Here is a 22,279-nt window from a genome sequence, read left to right on the forward strand (position 1 = left end):
AGGAGCGGGAGAAGAGCTGCTGGTTCACGGCTACAGCTAACGAACCAGCAGCGTGCACAGTCTGCGGAGTGGAGAGAGAACAGAAAACGTCGAGCTTTTACCAAGGACGTTTTTAGGACAAATCACAAATATGCGATCTGTGGTTCATCTGAAAGTTTGCACGGTAAGTTTAACATCTAGGCTACTTTTTTCGAGACCAAAACATCACTAGCACCAGTTGATATTTAGACTAATACTTGATAACTTAGCGCTAGCATGCTAGTTCAGCTGAAAAGCACTGGCAAACTTTTTAAATACTAAAAATGGTCACCTGCGTCTTTTGTAAAAAGATATTGGTCACATTAAGAGGCTGTGTACAGTGGTCCTTCATGTGGTGTTTCGACAGAAGAACGGAGACGGGCTTGGTTTATCATGGAACGTGTATTCAGCAATAGTTCGCCATCCAAAACATATCACAATACACTTCTCTTCTTCTATCCTTCTATCACTATTAGTCACAGAGCCCCCTACTGGTAACTGAGTATATGTTCATATTCAGTCCCCCTGTAAAGCAACCCTTCACCATCTTAGCAGTGTATGTAAACATAACATCTCTCCTCATTCTCACAGAATTCTACTACCTCAGTATTACTTACTTAGCATGGTAACATTACTATTTGCACATAACATTATCAGTAGTAAACTTCGCAACCAGACAGCATTTCAATACTGCTTGCTGAACCTATTTCACCTATAACACTACTGGGTGTTTGAACAATACCTGTGATCTTAACATACCCATCTTGTTATGGTGCCTAAATCGTCCTTTATAATGAATACTTGTACAGTTAAGGTTACTGTAGTAACTGAACAACCTTAAGTCACAAAACTTCACAAATAAATCATAGTAAATCAATCATCTATTATACTTGGACCTCAGAACTAGCAGTATGGAACTTAACATTAGCATCCAACAGCTCAAGCGTGTTATTTTCCCACTTTTTTTTTAAAACTCATTTCATTACATAATCCTTGGTCCAAGCTGGTAACTGTCTTGGTCTGTTAGGAACAGAAGGTCTTTTAGGAGTTTCTCTTGTGTTGTTTTCAACCTCTTCACCAGCCTGCAACGGCTCAGCATTCTCTGCGCAGCAGAGTGAGAGACGGGCTGCATTCCATCGCTTTCCATCACTCAAGATGAAGGTGCTCAGTCCAGTCTGTTGCTGCACTGGCAGTGGATCAGTGAACTGTCTCTCTCCCTTCCCCACTCGGAAAGGCTTACGTATCCGCACCCTGTCACCGACCACAAGCTGGGGAGGTTTTGCCCCCCTCTTAGCATCAGTGTAGCGTTTATTCCTACGTTGCTGGTGAAAGACTCTGGCCTGCATTGGTCATACTGTCCTGTGTCTTTGGGAAATGGCAGGACATTTAGCTTTGTTCTCATTGGTCTCCCTCTGAGAAGCTGAAACGGAGCTGCTCCAGTTGTTGCATGAGCTGTAGCACGGTAATTCTGTAGCATCTCTGTTACCGCGGGCTTCCACGGCTTCTGGGACACCTGTGCAGCCTGAACACAGTCCTTCAGTACTCTGTTGAATCTTTCAACACACCCGTTCGCTTGAGGGTGATACACACTTGTTCTAATGTGCTTGATGCCCCTTTCAAAGGCAGATGAAGTGAATTGTGGTCCATTATCTGTCGTAAGCTCACAAGGGTTTCCCTCCCGTGCAAAAACTGAAGACAAGAACCTAATAACAGTGTCTGTAGTAGCTGATGAAGTAAAGGCTACTTCTGGCCATTTGCTGAAGTAATCGACCAGCGTGATAGCAAACCTGCAGTCCTGCGACCCACGGTCAAAAGGTCCAACAATGTCAACGGCCACATGCTGAAAGGGACCATCTGGAAACGGAACCGGCTGTAGGGGAGCAGGAGCAGTTTTGGCCGTTTTGTCACACGATTGACAGACTGAGCACGATGACAGAATCGCATGGACTTGAGTATCCATGCATGGCCACCAGTAAAGCTCTCTGAAGAGCTGCTTTGTGCGAACTATGCCCTGGTGACCTTCGTGTGCGAGGCATATCACCTTTTCTCGCAGGGACCTTGGGACCACCAGACGTGTCCCCCGGAAAACCAACGGTGATTCCACAGCAAGTTCATGTCGCAACAGGAAATACGGCTGTATCTCAGGTGGGAGAGACCTTTTCACCTTAGGCCAGCCTGAGCGGATAACCTGTCGCAGCAGAGAAGGGTCAGGGCAGTCCTCACATTCAGCTTTAAAATCCGTCAACGGTGTCGCTGTCAAGAGAGGAGAAACTTCAGCTATCTCCAAGAATTACTAATAATAGTTAGTAATTCTTAGTTAGTAATAATAGTTAGTAATAGTTACTAATAAAACACTTCCCTGAAATTTAAGCTCTTTCTTTTTTTATACATTGATGTGTTCCCTGTTTGTGGGTTTAACAAACTTTAGAGCTTCATAGCCAGTCATTGTTAGTGCAAACCTTTCATTCTTTGGTTTAAACATGATGGACTTTAATCAAGCTATGCTGAACTCATAAGAGCTTTTAGCAGCCAAAACATTGTCCAGTTCATTTCGTAGTTCTGGGTAGGACGTGTATGTCCATGGTAGTTCCAGAAGAGGGCCGCATGTGTGTGCCACAGGTTGTCGTGCCAGTCCATCCACAGGCGTGAACAGTACCTCAACCTTGTCAACACAGATGACATCTGACCCAGTAAGAACCTGAACATCCTTCTGAGCCCTGTATCTTCAAGTCCTCTGATGTACTGGTGCAGAAATCTGAAGCTCTGCTTCTCTGCTTGAGTGGTGGGAGAGGCAGTAAGCAACTTCAAAAGCTTTCTCGTTGTTGGCTTTTTATCTTCATACATTAGTAGGACACGCACTGGAACGGTTTGCAGCCGAGTGTGAAGCAGCAGGAATGAGGATCAGCACCTCCAAATCTGAGGCCATGGTTCTCAGCCGGAAAAGGGTGGAGTGCCCACTCCGGGTCGGGGATGAGTTCCTGCCCCAAGTGGAGGAGTTCAAGTATCTCGGGGTCTTGTTCGCGAGTGATGGGAGAAGGGAGCCGGAGATCGACAGACGGATTGGGGCTGCAGCTGCAGTAATGCGGACGCTGCACCGGTCCGTCGTGGTGAAGAGGGAGCTGAGTGTAAAAGCGAAGCTCTCAATTTACCGGTCGATCTACGTCCCTACCCTCACCTATGGCCACGAGCTGTGGGTAGTGACCGAAAGAACGAGATCGCGGATACAAGCGGCAGAAATGAGCTTCCTCCGAAGGGTGGCTGGCCTCTCCCTTAGAGATAGGGTGAGAAGTTCGGCCATCCGGGAGGGGCTCAGAGTAGAGCAGCTGCTGCTCCACATCGAAAGGAGCCAGCTGAGGTGGTTCACGCATCTGACAAGGATGCCCCCTGGGCGCCTCCTGGGTGAGGTGTTCCAGGCATGTCCCACCGGGAGGAGGCCCCGGGGCAGACCCAGGACACGCTGGAGAGATTATATCTCTCGGCTGGCCTGGGAACGCCTTGGTATTCCCCCGGATAAGCTGGAGGAGGTGGCTGGGGAGAGGGAGGTCTGGGCCTCTTTGCTTAGGCTGCTGCCCCCGCGACCCGGCCTCGGATAAAGCGGATGAAGATAGATGGATGGATGGATGGATGGATGGATGGATGGATGGATGGATATATATATATATATACATATATACACACACATATCACTGACTTTCAGCTCTTTGTGTTTGTGGATATATGACTGACTTTAATTATTAAACATTCGCACATAAATAACTGACGTCATATTCAGTACTTCTGACAGTTCACTCTTCGGCCGCTCCGTCTTATTAGGGAAATTCCACATACATAAATGTAAATTTCAAAACTCAACCCCATCATTTAATTTGTTTTTGATTGAAATTGAATATTACTTAAACTCTCTTAAATTAACTTCCAATAAAAAAGGTTTATCATTGATTGAAGTTCATTCAGAAATGTTTAAGGAATGAGCTGTCACAACTTTCAAGTACAAAGTTGTTATGAAGTCTGTCACATTCCCCCCCCCCCCTTTTTTTTCTCCTTTATTTATTTATCCTTCTTATTTCATTGTACTCTATATTGTTACTCTTATTTGCCTTGTATGTCTACTGTACAAACTGAACTGGAATGACTGACTGTTCGCTTTATGATTTCAATAAAGTTTGGAAAAAAAAAAAAAACCCCTCTTCGGCCGCTCCCTTCTGCCGTATTTTGCGGCAAAATTATCCACACCCACTGCCGCGCTATGAATTGTGGGATATATGGGACCACGAAGCGTGCAAATTTAAAGAAGTCCATTTTAGAACTACAAAAATATTTACCCCTCCAATGAATTTATGAGAGACAGATTTAAATTTGTGTTAGACAACTGTTATATTTGTAAAACAACTTCGGAAACAACAGAGCACATGTTCTATGGATGTGTGACAATCCAGAATTTATGGAAATCTCTCCATGTCCTAATATTGTCCCAGTATGGATATATTGATTTTTGGTCTTTTCAAAATATTCAAATTGGAGTAATCCTAAAGGACAAAAATAGTGAGTTTTTAATTAACAATCTCATTATTATAACAAAGTATTACATACATAAATGCCGATATGCTAAATCCCCCCCTTCATGGCCTGCTCTTAAAAACGACCTCTCCCTGTTCCGTAAATCTCTTAAGCTAATAAATAAGTTCCAAGCAATCAAATTGCATAGATTTTTAGAAGAGTTTGATTTTTCTTAGCCCCTTATTTAAGTTATGAGTCTTGTTTATGGAACCTCACTTTTAGAGATTTTATGATCCCCATTGTCTTCTTTATTTCTATTCCTTGTTTTTCATTCTTTTTTTATTGTTATTTAGTTTTGTATTGGTTATTCATCTTTTTATATTATTATTATGTAGATGTGTGAATATGGATGTGTATGTATGCATGTGTATATGCATATATATGTATATATATGTGTGTGTGTATGTATGTTTACTTTCAGTTATTGTCGATTTCATTGTGTTCAATATTGTATAGGAGATGTGATTCTGTTCTGATTGATTTAATATGTCGCTTGTCTCTTTGAGATGGCCATTGTTATTGTTCTAAATAAAGTTCATAAAAAAAAAAAGTGTGTCACAGGTTGATCTGGCTGTAGGCTGTGGCACTTGGCCAGAGGTGGCGCTGGTTGACTCGAGTCCATGTTAGTGCACAAAGTAAACTGCTCGCTGTAGTTGTGAAGCAAAAACGCTGAAACCGGAGAAATAAACCGTGCGAGGGGAACGATAACGACGACAAGAGTCTCCCGATCGTTGAGTCTTGCTGTCCCGTGAACAACATCGGCGTGGCGTTAATTGTTTGCTGTTTTCGCGATCGCGTCGCGCATGAGGATATCACCAGATAAACTCGCCACATTTTTAAACATTTTGTTGTTCAACAGCATCAAGACTGACGGAGTGTGTTTGAGACAACCTCACAAGTGTCACAGGTGACACATTTGGCGTTTTTTTGCTGGTTTGTCGGTAGGAGCTCCTGAAACGCAAGACTGCCACACATCTGTTCGACTAACGCCAGTTGATCTAAACGCCAGTAGATCTGGAACACCGGCAGTGCAAACAGGGGTACGGGTGAAAGGCCCGTATCCTGAAATGGAGCAAGGACAAGACAAAAACCTCCCCCTTACCTTAATGCCTTTCCGTGTTGAACGTCGCTTTTATTGATATTTAACTAAACGAAGCTGAGCGCTGACGCGAAACATTAAAGTTCTTGTTGCGCAGTTTTGTTGTTTTTACTTTCGTTTCTTTCTTTTTGGACTCAGCTGGTAAGCAGAGTAAATGCTGCACACAGACAAACTCCAAATCTAACCTTAAAGTCTTATTTCATCCACTTTTTTAAATTAACCGAGGATGCGATCGCCACAGTGCTGCACACATTACTGAAGCACTTGGAACACAGGAACACCTATGCACGGCTCCTCTTTGTAGACTACAGCTCGGCTTTTAATACCATCCGGCCATACAAACTCCGTCCCAAACTCCACCAACTGGGACTTAACTCTTCTCTGTGCAACTGGATTGTGGACTTCCTCACTAACCGTAGACAGAGTGTCAGAGTGGGTAAGAACACCTCTTCCACCCTTGTGGTCAACACCGGTGCCCCTTAGGGGTGTGTTCTGAGCCCTCTGCTATACACTCTCTTCACCCATGACTGTATTTCCTCCTGCGCGTCCAATCTCATTGTTAAGTTTGCAGATGACACTACAGTGCTCGGACTTATATCCAACAATGATGAGACAAACTATAGGACAGAGGTGCAACAACTAGAGTCATGGTGCCACGACAATAACTTGGTCTTAAACACCAAAAAGACCAAGGAGATCATTGTAGATTTCCGGAAGAGGGGTCATAACAACCATCTGCCTCTCTTCATTGGCAGTGAGGCGGTGGAGAGGGTGAGCAGTTTTAAATTCTTGGGGGTAACTGTGACCGAGGACCTGTCCTGGGGCAACCATATCACCTCAGTTGCACGGAAGGCCCAACAGCGCCTCTACTACCTGAGGAGACTGCGGAGCGCACACATTCCCAGATCTCTGATGTTGAACTTCTACAACTGTGCCATCAGCAGCGTTCTGACGTATGGATTTCTAGTGTGGTTCCCCAGCTGCACCAAGGCCGATCAGCAAGCACTCCAGCGGGTGGTGAAAGAAGCTGGCAGAATTATTGGAACAAGTCTGCCAGAGATCAGTAATATCTTCCCCACTCGCTGTCTGAGGAGGGTGCACAGTATCCTGCGGGACCAACATCACCCTGCGCGCCACCTTTTCCATCTGCTGCCCTCAGGGAGAAGGTACAGGTCTATACAGGCCAGAACATCCAGACTGGCCAACAGCCTGTATCCACAGGCTGTGAGGCTCCTGAACTCTCTGCCCCCCTCTCACGGACAATAACCATATCCAACTTCTTAATAGCAATGAACTGGTCTGCATTGGTGCATCATATCTTTATTCTCTTCCCCCTCCTGCCCCCCCCCCCCCCCCTCTTTCTTAAATAGATAACTATCATATCTGATATCATATCTCACAGTACAATAATATTGAATGGGTTGCATTGTTGTATTTTGTCATGTTTCTCAGGTCTTTGTCTGAATTTCTACGAACATTATTGCTAAGGATTGTCTTATTGCATTGGAGTCACACTGGGTTAAATATGTACACTTGGGTTTTAAGGGGTATTTATTATTTTCTTCTTTTTTTGGGGTTGTATGGAAGCCCCAAACGCAATTTCATTGTTCTTGACAATGACAATAAATAAATAAATACTAAATACTAAATTGGATAAATGTACCGCCCTCTGCACGACATACTTACTATACAAATGCCACTGTGCTGAATGTTAATAACTGCCTTAGACGACAGCAATGGCAGCTCCTTGTCACAGTACTTCCTTGTTTTGCGTTGTTGCCATGTCTCAAGGGGAGGGGCGGAGCGTAACAAAAATTAGCATTGTGGTTGAAAATGGACGGAGAGGGCACAGTGATGTTGAATGTGAAGACCAACAAACAAAATAGTGTAAAATATAAAAAGCCCCCCAGAACGGCGCCTTTCTGTGGGGATTTATGTATTTGACACTTTTGTTAATATAAAACAGTGGCAATGGAGTTTAAAAGTGTGACTCTGTCATGTTTTACTGCTGCTGAGTTTTCAGCTGCAGATTGGTTTCATTTGGAAAAAGACTTTCACCACCAGGTGGCAGCATTTCACCAGAAGGTTTGAGTGTAGATCACACCAGGGGCGATTCTAGGATCAGAGCTTTGGGGGTGCTGAGCACCCAGACAGCTGCCCAGCCAGGCAAGATAAACCTGTCCCTGTCAGTCCCTGCATCCTTAAATGTTGTCCGAGTTGTCTCTGAATGTCTCCTTGGTGCATTTAAACCCCTGTTCCTCCCTGTCCTCATCGTCTGTTATCTTCGTCTCCATTATCAGTCATCATAATTTTACCATCTCTGTGCAAGTCTGCAAATTTCTTTATTAAATCATAAGATTCTTAAATTCATCAAGTCTCTCTGTGCCTGGGTCCTCGTCACAAAACATGACATCACTGTTTTGCACATTTGAACACAATTTAATCCACATTTGTGAAAGAAAAGAAAAACACTTTTTTGAAAAGTCTGTAACAAAACCATCAAATCTGATAAAGGTTATTTAAATGCTGCTAAAGAAGAATGGATTGGAATAGAAAACATACATGTGCTAACCTTAGTTACTGGGAGAATAATGAACGATGCTCACAGTGAGTAAGAAGTAAACAGTATAATACATAAAAAAAAACTCCCAAAACAGAATAAATTATTACAAAATATTAATAAAAAACTATAAAAATGGAGGCAACTTTGCCATCCTATGAGTATCTATGAGTTATGAGTTTCATGCTTTCATGGTGGTACTTAGGACAGCTTGACCTTTTATCAGGTGGTCCACACTGTAACAAGTGTGAGAAACACTGATAAGTGTCTGTGTGCTTTTGGAAAACATTTAAAGCTGCTGTACAGAATCTTTGAAACAAGCTTAAAACACTTTTAGAAACAGAGCATCTGCTTCTCTTTACAGCTGCTCGCTCCACCAGGGCTGTTTGGCTCTTTCTGATAGTGAGCACATGTGATGCACGTACTGCGGCAGTCATGCAGACAACTGGACGGTCCAAACGTTGGCCGACCTGTTACTGGCTGAGGTTTTAGCAGAGCTGTGGCTGAACCACATAAAAATATATCATTAATGCTTCAGCACCCCCAAAAATGGGCTAAAATCGCCCTAACTCCAAATGCTCAACCAGACCGCCGTCAGGTCTCGCACGCTACAGCCGCTCTATCACGTGACACATACTGCTCCGACGTGCTCCGAGTTACGCCACGTCGCAAGTTTTGTGAGGTACTTTCATTATATTTAATGGATCGGATTACATTTTTTTATTTCTCTCCGATGTCCGATCCAGTAATTTAGGTCAGTATCGGACCGATTCCCATACGTCATGTCGGATCGGTCCATCTCTAAATAAAACTGAACAGATCTAAAGAAGGTGTTCCTGAAATTTGGCTTTATTAGAACAGGACGGATGGATGAGCACAGCCCTCTCAGCACAGGGCTGACAGGACTTATAAACCATAATGTACATCAAATACACAGTGACTTAAAAGAAATCAATAAATACACAAACACTTCAACCGCTGCTTCCTCAGACTGCATGAGTAACAGGAACCACTCACTGTCGGATCTGTGAGCGCTAAAATGACTCTGTTACTAGAGCCATCCAGTCGTTCTCTAAAAGTGAACATTAACTTTCTTCAAAGTGCTTTAAAAGTCCAAACACCCACAGCTACAAACATCTGGCTGGCACTACCCCCTCTAGGTCTCCTGACCACAAGGGGGCAGTATATAACGGTATGCAACAAACATAAATCAACAAAATCACTTAAACAAAAGCTGAATTTGTGTCAAACAGTATTTGCCTGCACATAGAGCTTACATCTTTGTCTGTATATGTCATCGTTTCTGTGGTCAGTAGTAAAGTAACCGAGGTATTTCCCCTTTTTGAAAGAAAAAATGTGTAACCCCTGGACTAAAGAACAGATGCTCCAAGTGGGCGAGGTGCTAATTTTCAGATGGCAGGTCTACATCTAGAATCAAAATGAGCACAAACATCAACAACCAAAGTGAAGCATTAAGACAAAACAGAGCAATGTCACACAGGATCCACACATTTGGGCCACAAAATAGATGTAAATTGACTAAAGTAAGACACAAATCAGACAAAAACAGATGCAGCAGGATCACAAACAGACACATGTTGGCTACATGTTGATGCTAAATGACTAAAATCACACGTGCAACACTTTCTACATATTTGACAACAGAAGAAGAACACAAACAAAGTTGGAATGTATTTTTAATTATTTTAAATTTTTATTTTATGCCAAATTAGATATTTTGCATAATCAAGCACCAAATCACAAAGTCTCCTCCCTGTTTGTACTGTAAGGTCAAAACCCTACAGTACTACAGAGAACCCCAACAATCAAACGATCCCCCTCTGAGCAAGCACGAGGCGACTGTGGGGAAGAAAAACTCCCTTTTAACAGGAAGAAACTTCCAACGGAACCGGGCTCAGAAGGGACGGCCATCCGCTGCGACCGGTTGGGGGGGATGGAAATCAAAAAGGAGACGAGATGGCGTGAACTACAGTTGTTAGAATTTGGATTTGGTGCTAAAATTCTGCTTCAAGATGTTAAAAGAAGCAGGGCGGCGGGGAAAAGCCAGGATGGTCATTTCAATCATCTCTGGCTTTAGTGAACCATCTGAAGGGTTTTCGCAGAGTTTTTCCCAACGCTGAAAAAAACCTGGAAATTTTGGACTTTTTGGGAGGACCGGGGATGACTCCGAGGCGCATTTTTAGATGCTTTGTCAGAACCTCATCAAAAGACGCATCCTTTGCCATCGCAGCCTTTAACACAGTGTCTGGGGAGCCAAACTCCTTGATGAGGCATTTGGTCATTTTCTTGATGAACTTTTTCTTGTCCTTCATCAGACTTGTGACGGACTCTGTGCTGCTGAGTTCAGGCTGCATCAGATCTCTCAGACGCTTGAGGATCGCGTCAGGTTCTTTTGTAGTACATGCTGCACTGGCAAAAAAGTGCTGAGTTTCAGGTTTGGATTTTCTGATGACTCTCATCATGAGGAGAACGGCGAGGTCACTGGAAATTTTCTCAGCATCAGAAGATGACGCTGATACAGACCTCATCTCTGACATGTCAGAGGAATCCTTGGGTGAGCCTGAAACACTGGCAGAGCGTTTTTGTGGGGAAATGCTCCCAGACTTTGGTGTCTGATCAGGTGACTGATCAGGTGACTGAAAAGGTACCACAAAGCATGTTTCTGGGGTACTGCTCCCAGACTTTGGTGACTGATCAGGTGACTGATCAGGTGACTGAAAAGGTACCACAAAGCATGTTTCTGGGGTACTGCTCCCAGACTTTGGTGACTGATCAGGTGTCTGATCAGGTGACTGATCAGGTGACTGAAAAGGTACCACAAAGCATGTTTCTGGGGTACTGCTCCCAGACTTTGGTGACTGATCAGGTGACTGATCAGGTGACTGATAAGGTACCAGAGAGCATTTTTCTGGGGTAATGCTCCCAGACTTTGGTGACTGATCAGGTGACTGATGAGGTGACTGATCAGGTACCCGAGAGCATTTTTCTGGGGTACTGCTCCCAGACTTTGGTGTTACAGGTGTCGGAACAGATTCTCTTCCACTTCCATCTGAATCTGTGCTGGTTTCCTTTGTTGGGATCTTCGTTCTTTTAATAATGTTCTGGATTTCTTCCACAGCCACAGAAATTTTGTCCTCAATCAGGTGATCTTCGTCTTCGTTCTCCACCCAGAGTAAAAGTTTTTGTACAAACTTTTCTACTGCGTCTTCTACGAGCACATAGAGGACTTCAGCAGAAAAGGGAGGCTTGGATCCATGTGCTGGTTGTGGAGTCCTGCAGATGACGGTGTCAGACAGGGATCTACCCATTACAGGTTCGGGGACTTGATACCGTCGATCCGTCATAAGTAGATCAAACATTTTTGCCGTTAACTCCACAGTGAAATCTCTGGTTGCTCCACCAGTTCTAAAGTTTTCCACTGTTTTGTGGATGCTGAAGAGTTTTTCTTCCTTTGTTAATTTCTCATACAACTGATTAACGTCTGATCTAATCGCGTCGAAGTCGACGGGAGAGGAGCGTATGTAACGGAGCAGTGTGTTTCGGCTGGAAACCGTACTGTTATCAGAGGGCACCGTGTCACCTTTGGGGTCCTTGCAAATGTTTTTCAGACAAACAAGAAATTTTCTGTTTGCCTTTATTACTTTTCTCAGGTCTTTTTTCGTTGTTTCAAATTGTTTTCTGGCAAACATGGAAAAGCGCTGTTTGCGTGCTTTGAGCCGGGAGTGAGAGGTGGATTGCAAACATCTGGAGAAGAAGTCTCTCAGCTTGTTGGTAATTAATCCTGCATTAAAGGCAGGACTCCTCTCACAGGGCTCTTCGCTGCTTACATCCATGTCGCCAATGATCTCATTTACGATGTCAGCTGCAACCACTTCTACTGGGGTTGCAGCCCGGAAACTTTGGCTTCCTGCGGCTCGTTTTGTTTCGTCCTTTTCTGTTAGAGTTTCTTCCTCATCTTTATCTGTCATCTCTCCATCTGAGCTCCTTGATGACAGAATCACAGAAATCTCTTTGATTGCTGATTGCACGGACATCTTTGAATCCGTACTTTCTGTACCGGAATCAGAGCCGGTTATTTGGCAACAGAAAACCTCGCATGCTAGACCGAAATTCACTTCCGGTCTTCTCGGCCTTGGAATGATCTGGCTCTGTGACGTCACAATCACCCTGGTAACTCCCAACAGCTGAGCGACAAGTACTGATAAATGTTTCGCTGCACACTGTGAAATCTAATATTGTGTTTAATTAAAAATATTAAGTAGCCTGAACTCTTTTTTTACATTTATTTTTAGGTTTGTTTGTGTTTTCTAATCAAATTGTTATTAGAACTCAGTTTAAGTAAGTTAGCAGTTCTTTTAATTCAAGAAGCTGATCAAGTCAGTTTATTGAGTACGCTGGAAATGTTGCTTCTCAGTGCGGAGGGATAAAACGATAAGGTTTTAACATTCCACGTCGTTACCTTCCTTCTCCCTGGCACGGATCACTCCGCGTGTTCGTGGTGCCCACGTTTCTCTGTGGAATATGTTGAGCAAACCTGTGGAAGCTTCAGCTCAGGAAAATCTTGTTGCCATTGCTGTGATTCTTCACGTGATACAGTGATTTGGTGAGTGAATGTTTACTCTTATTCAAACTGTTTTTGTGGCTTCTCGCAGTTTAGCACCAGGTGCTAGCTAGCTAGTGTTAGCCTAGCATTGCTGCTGCCTCTCAGCTCATGTTACTTAAAAATGAACCCCACAGCTTATATAATTGGCCATGTTTGCACAGCCCTTTTTAAAAAATATGCTTTCATAACATTATTGTGTGTGGGGTGAAGGTCAGGGCTATCCAGACTGACAAGTGGGACACCTCCTGTGGGGAGGGAGCCTGAGATGGTCTAAATTGGGGTCTGTTCAATAGCAAATGCAGAAAAAAAATGTTTTAAGAAAGCAAGTAAGTTGGTGTTCTAAAAATCTGATTGTTTGCCTGCATGACAGCAGGAGAGATGAGTCAATCCGTCACTGAAGATGGTCACCTGCAGGTTCACGCTCATTGCATCTCCAACCCAAATCCACTGCCACTGTCCTTAAGGGAAGTTAAAGACTTTCTTCTGCACTTAACATTTGGATCAACTAAATCCATGACCGTCATTCAGGCAGTAATGCCTAGACTGGAAACAAACCATCCTTAAAATATTACTGCATACCAGCTTCTGTGTTTGAATGCAAAACAAATGTGTTGTTTAAACTAGAGACTGCACTTGTGACTGAACAATAAATACATTTATTTTGATTATATAAGTAATGTAAGTACAAAACAAAGTTGTGGAAAGCCTGAAAGTAGTTTCAGAATAATGAAATCTTTGTTTCATTGTCACATTCTAACAACGATGGTAATATAATTGTTTGTTGTTAAGCAGAACAGTGTCCAGTTTGTTGGCTCATATACTTTATGACATTTGAAAATCAAGTTTGGGCTGATTTTAACACCATTACAAGAACTGCAGTTAATTATTCTTTTTTAATCATATTTTTATTCAATATTAATATAAAACCTAATGTGATTTTAAAAACAGAAAAAAGTAAGTTAGCACAAATAGTTTTTAATTTAGTAGAACTTTGTTTGTCTGAAAGTAAACATTTAGTTCTGCACAGCCGCTGAATACTTGCAATGAATAAGTTTTCCTAACGTAGTTTTGCTCCATTTTTTGAGTTCTGGGAACAAATTGGATTTTGCATAGAGACTCTGTTTTTATTTGATAGTATTTGATTTTGGGGAGCTCAGACTTTCAGCTTTAACTGTTCAGGACCTGCAGATATTTAGAGGATTATGTATAACAGGGCAAAGAAAATCCATAAAAATACTTCATTTGTTAGATGTATGTTGTAGATTTGTTATTGTTATTTATGGTTCTCTGAAATACTGGCAACATTTCAAACTTGTACTGATGTACACAGTGTCTTGATGCATGCTCAATCATCCAGGTAAGGAAATCCCAAAAGGTTGATTCTGCTCACCTGGATGTTTTCAGTGCGAGAAACGTTTTGTCACTCACCCAGGTGACCTCTTCAGGCTCAGCTGGCTGCAGTCAGCTCCTCCCACTGAAACGTCCAGATGAACAGAATCAACCTTTTGGGATCCACAGTGTGGTACTTCAACAATTTATTATAATATTACACTTTAAGCTCAACACCCTTAGTTTTTATAATCTTCTGTTTATTTCAATAACAAATTTGAAAAAAGTAATTTTGCTCAAAGATCCAAACTGCAGCTTCTGTTTTTGATTTCCAGCCCAGTAAACAGAGCTGTGATGTTCCGTATCCCAACATGAAGATTCTTTTTCTGTTCTTAACCTCATTTAATCTAAAATTGGATAGAAAGCAGCTCTGATATGTGATGCACTGTCTTGGTAATAGTGTATTTCCTTCTTGTTGCTCTCACAGCAGCTTTTAAGGCACACAAAGGATCATTATGATCTATAGCTATGTTGAAAAGGAGGTAATCCTCAGAAAACAAGAAGCAGCACAGCTGAAGGCTGCTGGTAATAACTCAACTCACCAGTGACTGCAAATCACGTGTTCCGGTCAATAGTTTAGCGTGATAGCGTGGGCTTTTTCTGCTTTATGGCTCCACTGGTTTGTGTTTCTCTATGAAGGCGTTCAATAAGCTCAAAGTCACCATGACAGTCACGCCTATGATGAGTGTGTGGAAACCTCTGAGCCAAACTGTTCCTTCTAATGAGAGCGATTTGTCAGCATATAAGCTGCAGTTGCAGTTAAACACACCAACCAAAGAAGCGGAGGTGGATAGATCCATCTTTGACAAACAAACAGTGGCTTTGATAACAAAGTCCACCTTATATATAAAGTTTGTCTCAGTTTCTCTGTCATTTAAACACATTTGGCTCTTTGGTCACATAGACTGTCAGAAAAAATAGTTTTAGATTTTGCAGTTGTTTTAATATGCATATACCCTCATCCTTTGCATCTGAAATGATCCATAAATATGTCAGCGAAGCACACTCACATGATAACGAGGAAACACAAGACAGAGAAACACCTCTGTGACCTCTGAGCAGGTGTGAAACACCCCTGTGTGATATTCTGGACCCTGAGCAGACGTCGCGTCCAGAGGAAAACGCATAACAAGGTCAGACCGGGACCCGTCTCTCTCTCCATCACACACACGGATAAACACCACCGTGATAGGATGTAACTGAGATCCTCGCTGTCAACATCAGCTAAGATGTTCTACTGGACAGAGAAGAAGCATTCCTCTTCTTCGGTTAGTTCAGTTTGATTCTCCTGAAGACAAGAAGAAAAAAAGAGTTTTCATGTTTTTAAAACAGATTTCACTACAATTTTCACCAAGGTTACAGAAATAGTCTTTAAAATGATTGTGTAATATTGGCGTCTGCCACCTTTTTGACTTTATTTTATTTCCCATCTTTCAAGTGATCAGAGCCAGGTAGGTTTGGAGATCGGCTTTTCCTTAATCCATGAAAACATCATTTAAAAACTGCATTTGGTGTTGACATCATAACAGGTAAAGACGGGAGAAAATACAAGTTGTTGCTTTGGTGCATTTTAAGTCAAATAAGTAATCTGTAAATGTCTCTGTCATTGGTTTGCGATGCTTTTGACCCTCTGCGACCCATATCCCGTCATGGTACGACAGTGTGAAAAACTCAAATCCGATCTGGGTCACTTTCGTATGTGGTGCTGAATCCGATACATATCCGATGTTTTAGAAAGCTGCTGTTTGATGGTCATGTCGCATTAAATCCGTCTTTTACGTCACTGACACAAGACAGACGCCAATTATCAGCGCCGGAGAAGACATCGCGAACGCTTCCTGTCCATCCGGTGAAACTGTTGGGAAGACAACTTTGGAGAAACGTGAACATTTTATTTGTACTGTATAATCTGCAGATTCTGACAGAAATCTGCAGCTATCCTTTGAAGCAGCGCTCCTCTAAAACAGCAACAAGGATCATTATTAGGCCAAATGTAAATAACAAAATAACTTTATGACTTAAAGCAAAATCGGGAAACGTAAAGTCTGAAACAAGTCTTTATATTAAAGCCATCTGTCAAACAATACTGTTGGTCTGGGTCCAAACAGAGCACGTTGTGTGTGACGTCGGGCCGCTTTGAGCGTTCACACTAGAGCGCGTTTGCTGTCACATTTTATCTGTAGTGTGAACGAGCAGACAAAAAAATCGAATTTGATCAAAAAATCTGAATTGAGCTTTAAGACCTGCAGAGTGAACGTAGCCGGAGACTTGTGTTTGTAAGTGAACCGCCCCATGTTGTGTAGCTTTATTGGGCTACATATTTATTTATTATACAGGCTACACAGAACATAACATCCAAACTGAGTGAGTGCAGGTCTGTGTGAGTGTACATGCTTATGTGTGCGTGTGTGTGTGTGTTGTCATTAGAAAGCACATGACTGTCAGTACACCATATAAACACAAGACAGGCAGCAGAGGCGGGTAAAGGGTAACAGAGCCGGTGTAGACGGCGCATCCGGTCCTCCAGCATGTCTGCGCTGGTCCAGTCAACCCGCCATCTACCCCAGGAGGAGACAAGTATCGAAGGCATTTGGAAAGGGGGGATGAGTGTGTATCAGTGTGTCCTGAGTTTAGCTGAGACAGTGTCCTTTGCCCAGCCAGGCTAAGTAAACAGTCTTCCAGCCGACCCAGGTGGCCTTGCGTAGGGGAGGAAGGAACAGTCTAAACACCGTCTGTTATCAGGGTGAGAATTTGTTGTGTTCAGCTCCAGCCCTGAGACCACAGCTGGAGCCGATATGGTGGCTGCATGAAATGATGGTTGTTTTGTCACGGTCTGCAGAGACAGGCCGTGCGGTGGTGTGTGTGTAATGGACCCAGGTGCGTACACAAGTGAGTAGATGGGAGTGAACTTAACAGAAAGCGAGCCTTTATTAGGGCTGAAGACAACGTGTACAACCAAGCAGGGATAGCGTGACTAGACTATAACTAAACTGGGAAAACTAATACTGTGACAAACTAGGAAAACTCAGAGACGAAGATGATCACTGAAAAGACTGACCGTGAAAACATGGAAGTGAGAACACAGACGACGCGACACAGACTACATGAAACACAGAGACTAAATACACAAGAGGGATGATCAGGGGAAGTGGCCACACATGGGAACACAGCTGACACAGATAAACATAACAAGACATGGCAGGAGTAAACAACACTGACGGGAGACTGTCAAAGTAAAACAGGAAGTACACAGAGGTGCAAACAGGAGGAGAGAGAGAGCACGGGCATAGTGGGCTGGGGAAACATGGAATGAAACACAAGGAGGGGAGACGAGGGCTCACAGATACATAGAGGGGCACACGGGATAAAAGTCACAAGGGGAAGTCAAATAAGGAACACCACAACAGGACAACTCAGGAAACATGGCCTAAATAAGGAACGAAATACAAAAATACAAGAAACTAAGAATACTGGGCCCACATGGCCCAGGACCATGACATGTTTTCCTTTAGTACGAACAATCTATCTGCCGATCTAGCAGTCCGTCACTGGTCTCTCAATCTCCCGTTGAAGAGCCGTGAGCTTCTCCAAGATCTTATCCGTGCTGCTTCAATGAGCCCATTTTGAGAAGTTACAACCCATCCCATCGCTTCAATCCCAGCGGGCAGCCTTGTGGGGTTTTGAACAGCCGATTCCGCTTTCTTTAATCTTCAATAAGCCGAGGCCAAGCCAGCTCCGATCAGCAAGAGCCTCGTTATCATCTCAGTTCACTTCATCATAAACACATCATCGCATTCTGTGTTATGATTTGCTTTTGTGTTAGACGAGGTTTGTGGTCTTACCACGTGTGTCACCAGCCGCGTCCTGGCTGTTTGCGATCATCCGTTATTATCATCAGCACACGTGAGCCGTGGAACATTTACACCTCCGTATGTGACACATCACTGTGACAGTGGAAGAAGTAGTTCTACTCATTTAGATGATCTCAATAAAGTAGTTTCCCACTGTGTTCCTGTTAATGACAAACTACAAATTTAGCGCAAATTACTAAAATATCAATATTTTAATTGGAGAATCAATTATAAAACACAAATATCTGCTATTGGACGGATGAGTATCAATCCACACAGGATCACACAATAACAGCAGCATACACACAATCAGGTTTTAACAACACATGTTTTATCTTAAACCTTCCAGTGCATCATGTTTTGACTTCCTGATGATATTCTGGTCATAAACAGGTGGACTTATTTTAAACCAGTGATTGATTTTTCTTGACAGCTTGAAGCAGAAGAGCACTTTAACTGTTTTACGTGAGAGAAATAAGCCTGTTAAATATAATACTGATGAATTCACACAGCCTGGCCTCGTTCTTCTTCGTTGGTCCTCGGCTCCTCAGGGACGTCTGGAGGCTGCAACAGAAGAAGAAGACAGCAGCAGACAGGTCGGTGCTGATAAACAGGCTCAAACTCCAAATCATGACAAGTGATGCAAACAGAGAAACGTTTGTGATGATTCAATAATAATAATGGATTGGATTTATATAGCGCTTTTCTAGGCACCCAAAGCCCTTTACAATGCCACTATTCATTCACTCTCACACACTGGTGGAGGCAGCTACAGTTGTAGCCACAGCTGCTCTGGGGCAGACTGACAGAAGCGAGGATGCCATATCGCGCCATCGGCCCCTCTGGCCAACACCAGTAGGCAAGTAGGGTAAAGTGTCTTGCCCAAGGACACAACGACCAGGACAGAGAGCCCAGGGATCGAACCGGCGACCTTCCGGTTACAGATGCGATTCCCAACCCCCTGAGCCACGGTCGCCCCATTCAGATAAAAAGAGACTCGGTGTTCAGAGGAAGGATGACGGTCTGACAGAGAAAGCCATCTGTGACCGTTGCTGAGGCTTTTTCTCATCCTCAGTACTGACAGTGTTTGTGTAATTACTCTCACTGCCAGAAGGGGAGACACAGCTCCAGCCTGCAGGGAGAAACACTGCAGCTCTGGAGTTTATTTCATGAACATCACCTCTGCGTCTGCCTCCATCAAATCGGTGAAAATCACAAAATGTCAGATGGGGGTTTTTCCAACCGCCCACATCCACAACTCCTGTGTGTCAGCTTATATCCATCATGTACACTTTATGTAATAATGTGACTCACCTGAACTGCCACAAGTCTCTCAGCTGTCTGCTGCTGACCCTCTCCTGACCTGCACACAACACGTCCTGTACACAATCAAGAACAGTTAGAGGTGAATGAATTTACATTATCTAAAAAATACTGATGAACTAGTTATTCACCCTGAGACAGGATATTTCTAATTTTAGAGATGTTGCACACATAGATGAAAGCAGTCCTACATATTTGTTTAATATGTGCGTTGAAGGACACGTCCTGGTCAAAAAGTGCTCACAGAGTTACGGCATCTGGTTAGACAGTTTCTAAAGTTTTATGGCTGAGTTCAATAACATCAGCTTTATCTGAATAAAGAAGCAGGACATCCGACCGGTGGCACTGACGTCACATCTTATGAAGACTCTAGAGCGGCTCTTCCTCAACCTCCTCCGACCACAGGTACAACATGCCCAGGACCCACTACAGTTTGCGTACAAGGCGGATGTCGGAGTGGAGGATGCCATCCTGTACCTCCTACACAGAGCCCACTCACACCTGGATGGGGGAAAAGGCACGGTCAGGATCCTGTTTCTTGACTTTTCCAGTGCCTTTAATACCATCCGGCCCTGTATGCTTCAGGAAAAACTGAACAGGATGGAGGTGGACCCCTGCCTGGTGGCTTGGATCTCCGACTACCTCACCGACAGACCACAGTACGTCAGGCTGAAGGACATCACGTCTGACACTGTGGTCAGCAGCACAGGAGCACCACAGGGAACTGTGCTGTCCCCTCTTCTCTTCACCCTGTACACCTCTGACTTCTGCTACAACTCTGAATTATGCCACATTCAGAAGTTTGCAGATGACACGGCCATCATGGGGTGTATCTGGGATGATCAGGAAGAGGAGTACAGAAGTCTGGTGAGGAACTTTGTCGCATGGAGTCACACAAACCACCTGCAACTCAACACCTCAAAGACTAAGGAACTGGTTGTGGACTTCGGGAGGTCCAGAGAAGGTCCACTGCCGGTTCAGATAGAGGGGGAGGAGGTGGAGGTGGTCAACACGTACAAGTACCTCGGGCTGTGGGTGGACAATAAACTGGACTGGTCATGCAACACAGAGCACCTGTATAAAAAAGCCCAAAGCCGACTGTACTTCCTCAGGAGGCTGAGGTCTTTTAACATCTGCAGGAAGCTCCTGAGGATGTTTTACCAGTCAGTGGTTGCTGGAGTACTTTTCTATGCTGTGGTGTGCTGGGGGAGCAGCACAGCAAAGAAGGACTCATCCAGGCTGGAGAAACTGATCAGGAGGGCTGGCTCTGTGGTCGGCATGAAGCTGGACACTCTGGTGACAGTGGCAGAGAAAAGGACACTAAAGAAACTGCTGGACATTATGAACAATGCTGGGCATCCTCTGCACACGGCCATAAACAATCAGAAGAGTCTGTTCAGTGACAGGTTGCTTCTCCCCAAGACAAGAACTAACAGACTTAAAAACTCCTTTGTCCCACACGCCATCAGACTGTTTAACTCCTCTCTGGAGGGGAGAGGGAGGGGAGACAGGGGGACAAAGGTGTGAGCAGCTTCAAGTTCCTGGGAGTCCACATCTCCGAGGATCTCACCTGGACGACCAACTGCTCCAAGCTGGTCAAGAAGGCTCACCAGCGCCTCTTCTTCTTGAGGACTCTGAGGAAGAACCACCTGTCCTCAGACATCCTGGTGAACTTCTATCGCTGCACCATCGAGAGCATCCTGACCAACTGTATAACAGTCTGGTACGGGAACTGCTCTGCCTCGGACCGGAAGGCGTTGCAGAGGGTCGTAAAAACTGCCCAGCGCATCGCCGGAGCACCACTTCCTGCCATAAAAGACATCTACAGGAAGCGGTGTCTGAAAGGGCTGGGAAAATCATCAAAGACCCCAGTCACCCATCACATGGACTCTTCACCCTCCTGCCCTCTGGGAGGCGCCACAGGAGCCTCCGGACTAAGACCACCAGGTACCGGAACAGCTTCTTCCCCACAGCTGTCAGACTCCTGAACTCTGCCTCCTGACATCTGACCCACGTTAACACATGGACTGAACATACACACACCCACAATGGACAACTGTACCCTCAAACACAATAATAACATGGACTGAACCACCACTCACAACCACTAGCACTTTATATAGCCTCTGTAGAAACTATCTACACCCTCACTTATCTTAACTGCACTACTGTATAGTTCTGTGTAAATAATCATTCTGTACATTCAATAATCTTTAATCCTACAACTGTTTACAACTTGCATAGTTCCCATTTCTGTATAGCTGTATATCTCAGATTCTGTAAAGTTATTTATTTCATATTCTGTATAGTTTTTCATATTTATATCCTGTTCATAGCCTGTACATAGCTTGTACTCACTACAGCCTGTACATACTTATAGTTATAGAATATTCACAACATACTTCATACCGTGTACATTATAACATAATAGACCCATTTCTGTAATATACTCACATATCTATATTATTGCTAATATATATTGTAATATATCTATATCACTAAAGCACTTCTGGATGGATGCAAACTGCATTTCGTTGCCCTGTACCTGTGCATGTGCAATGACAATAAAGTTGAATTCTATTCTATTCTATTCAAAGGAGGGGGAACAACTAAGCTGTAGTGCCTCTTCACCTCACTGTGCAATACCTTGTGCAATACTTTTTGTTAATAGTCAACGGTGCAATAGACTCCATACTTGAAATGTGCAATTCACTTGTATTTTTATTTTTATTTTATTCCTATTTATTCTATTTATCCCCTTCGTATATTTTATTTATATATGTCTCTGTATTTATATATGTGTGTGTGTGTGTGTGTGTGTGTGTGTGTGTGTGTGTGTGTGTGTGTGTGTGTATATA

At 43.6% G+C, this 22,279-nt stretch overlaps 1 pseudogene across 1 annotated transcript in view; it reads right to left on the reverse strand.

The window, feature by feature from the left end:
* Window positions 1-18,291: 18,291 nt before the first annotated feature.
* The window catches only part of LOC113032854 (CD276 antigen-like), a 233,851-nt pseudogene continuing 229,863 nt past the window's right edge, over window positions 18,292-22,279 (reverse strand). The window contains exons 9-10 of the transcript XR_013912340.1: window positions 19,413-19,477; window positions 18,292-18,662 (exon numbers count right to left, since the gene is read on the reverse strand). The product of XR_013912340.1 is annotated as a CD276 antigen-like (transcript). The remainder of the gene's footprint in view (window positions 18,663-19,412; window positions 19,478-22,279) is intronic.

Source organism: Astatotilapia calliptera, chromosome 11 (genome assembly GCF_964374335.1).
Source record: "Astatotilapia calliptera chromosome 11, fAstCal68.1, whole genome shotgun sequence".
Taxonomy (NCBI): domain Eukaryota; kingdom Metazoa; phylum Chordata; class Actinopteri; order Cichliformes; family Cichlidae; genus Astatotilapia; species Astatotilapia calliptera.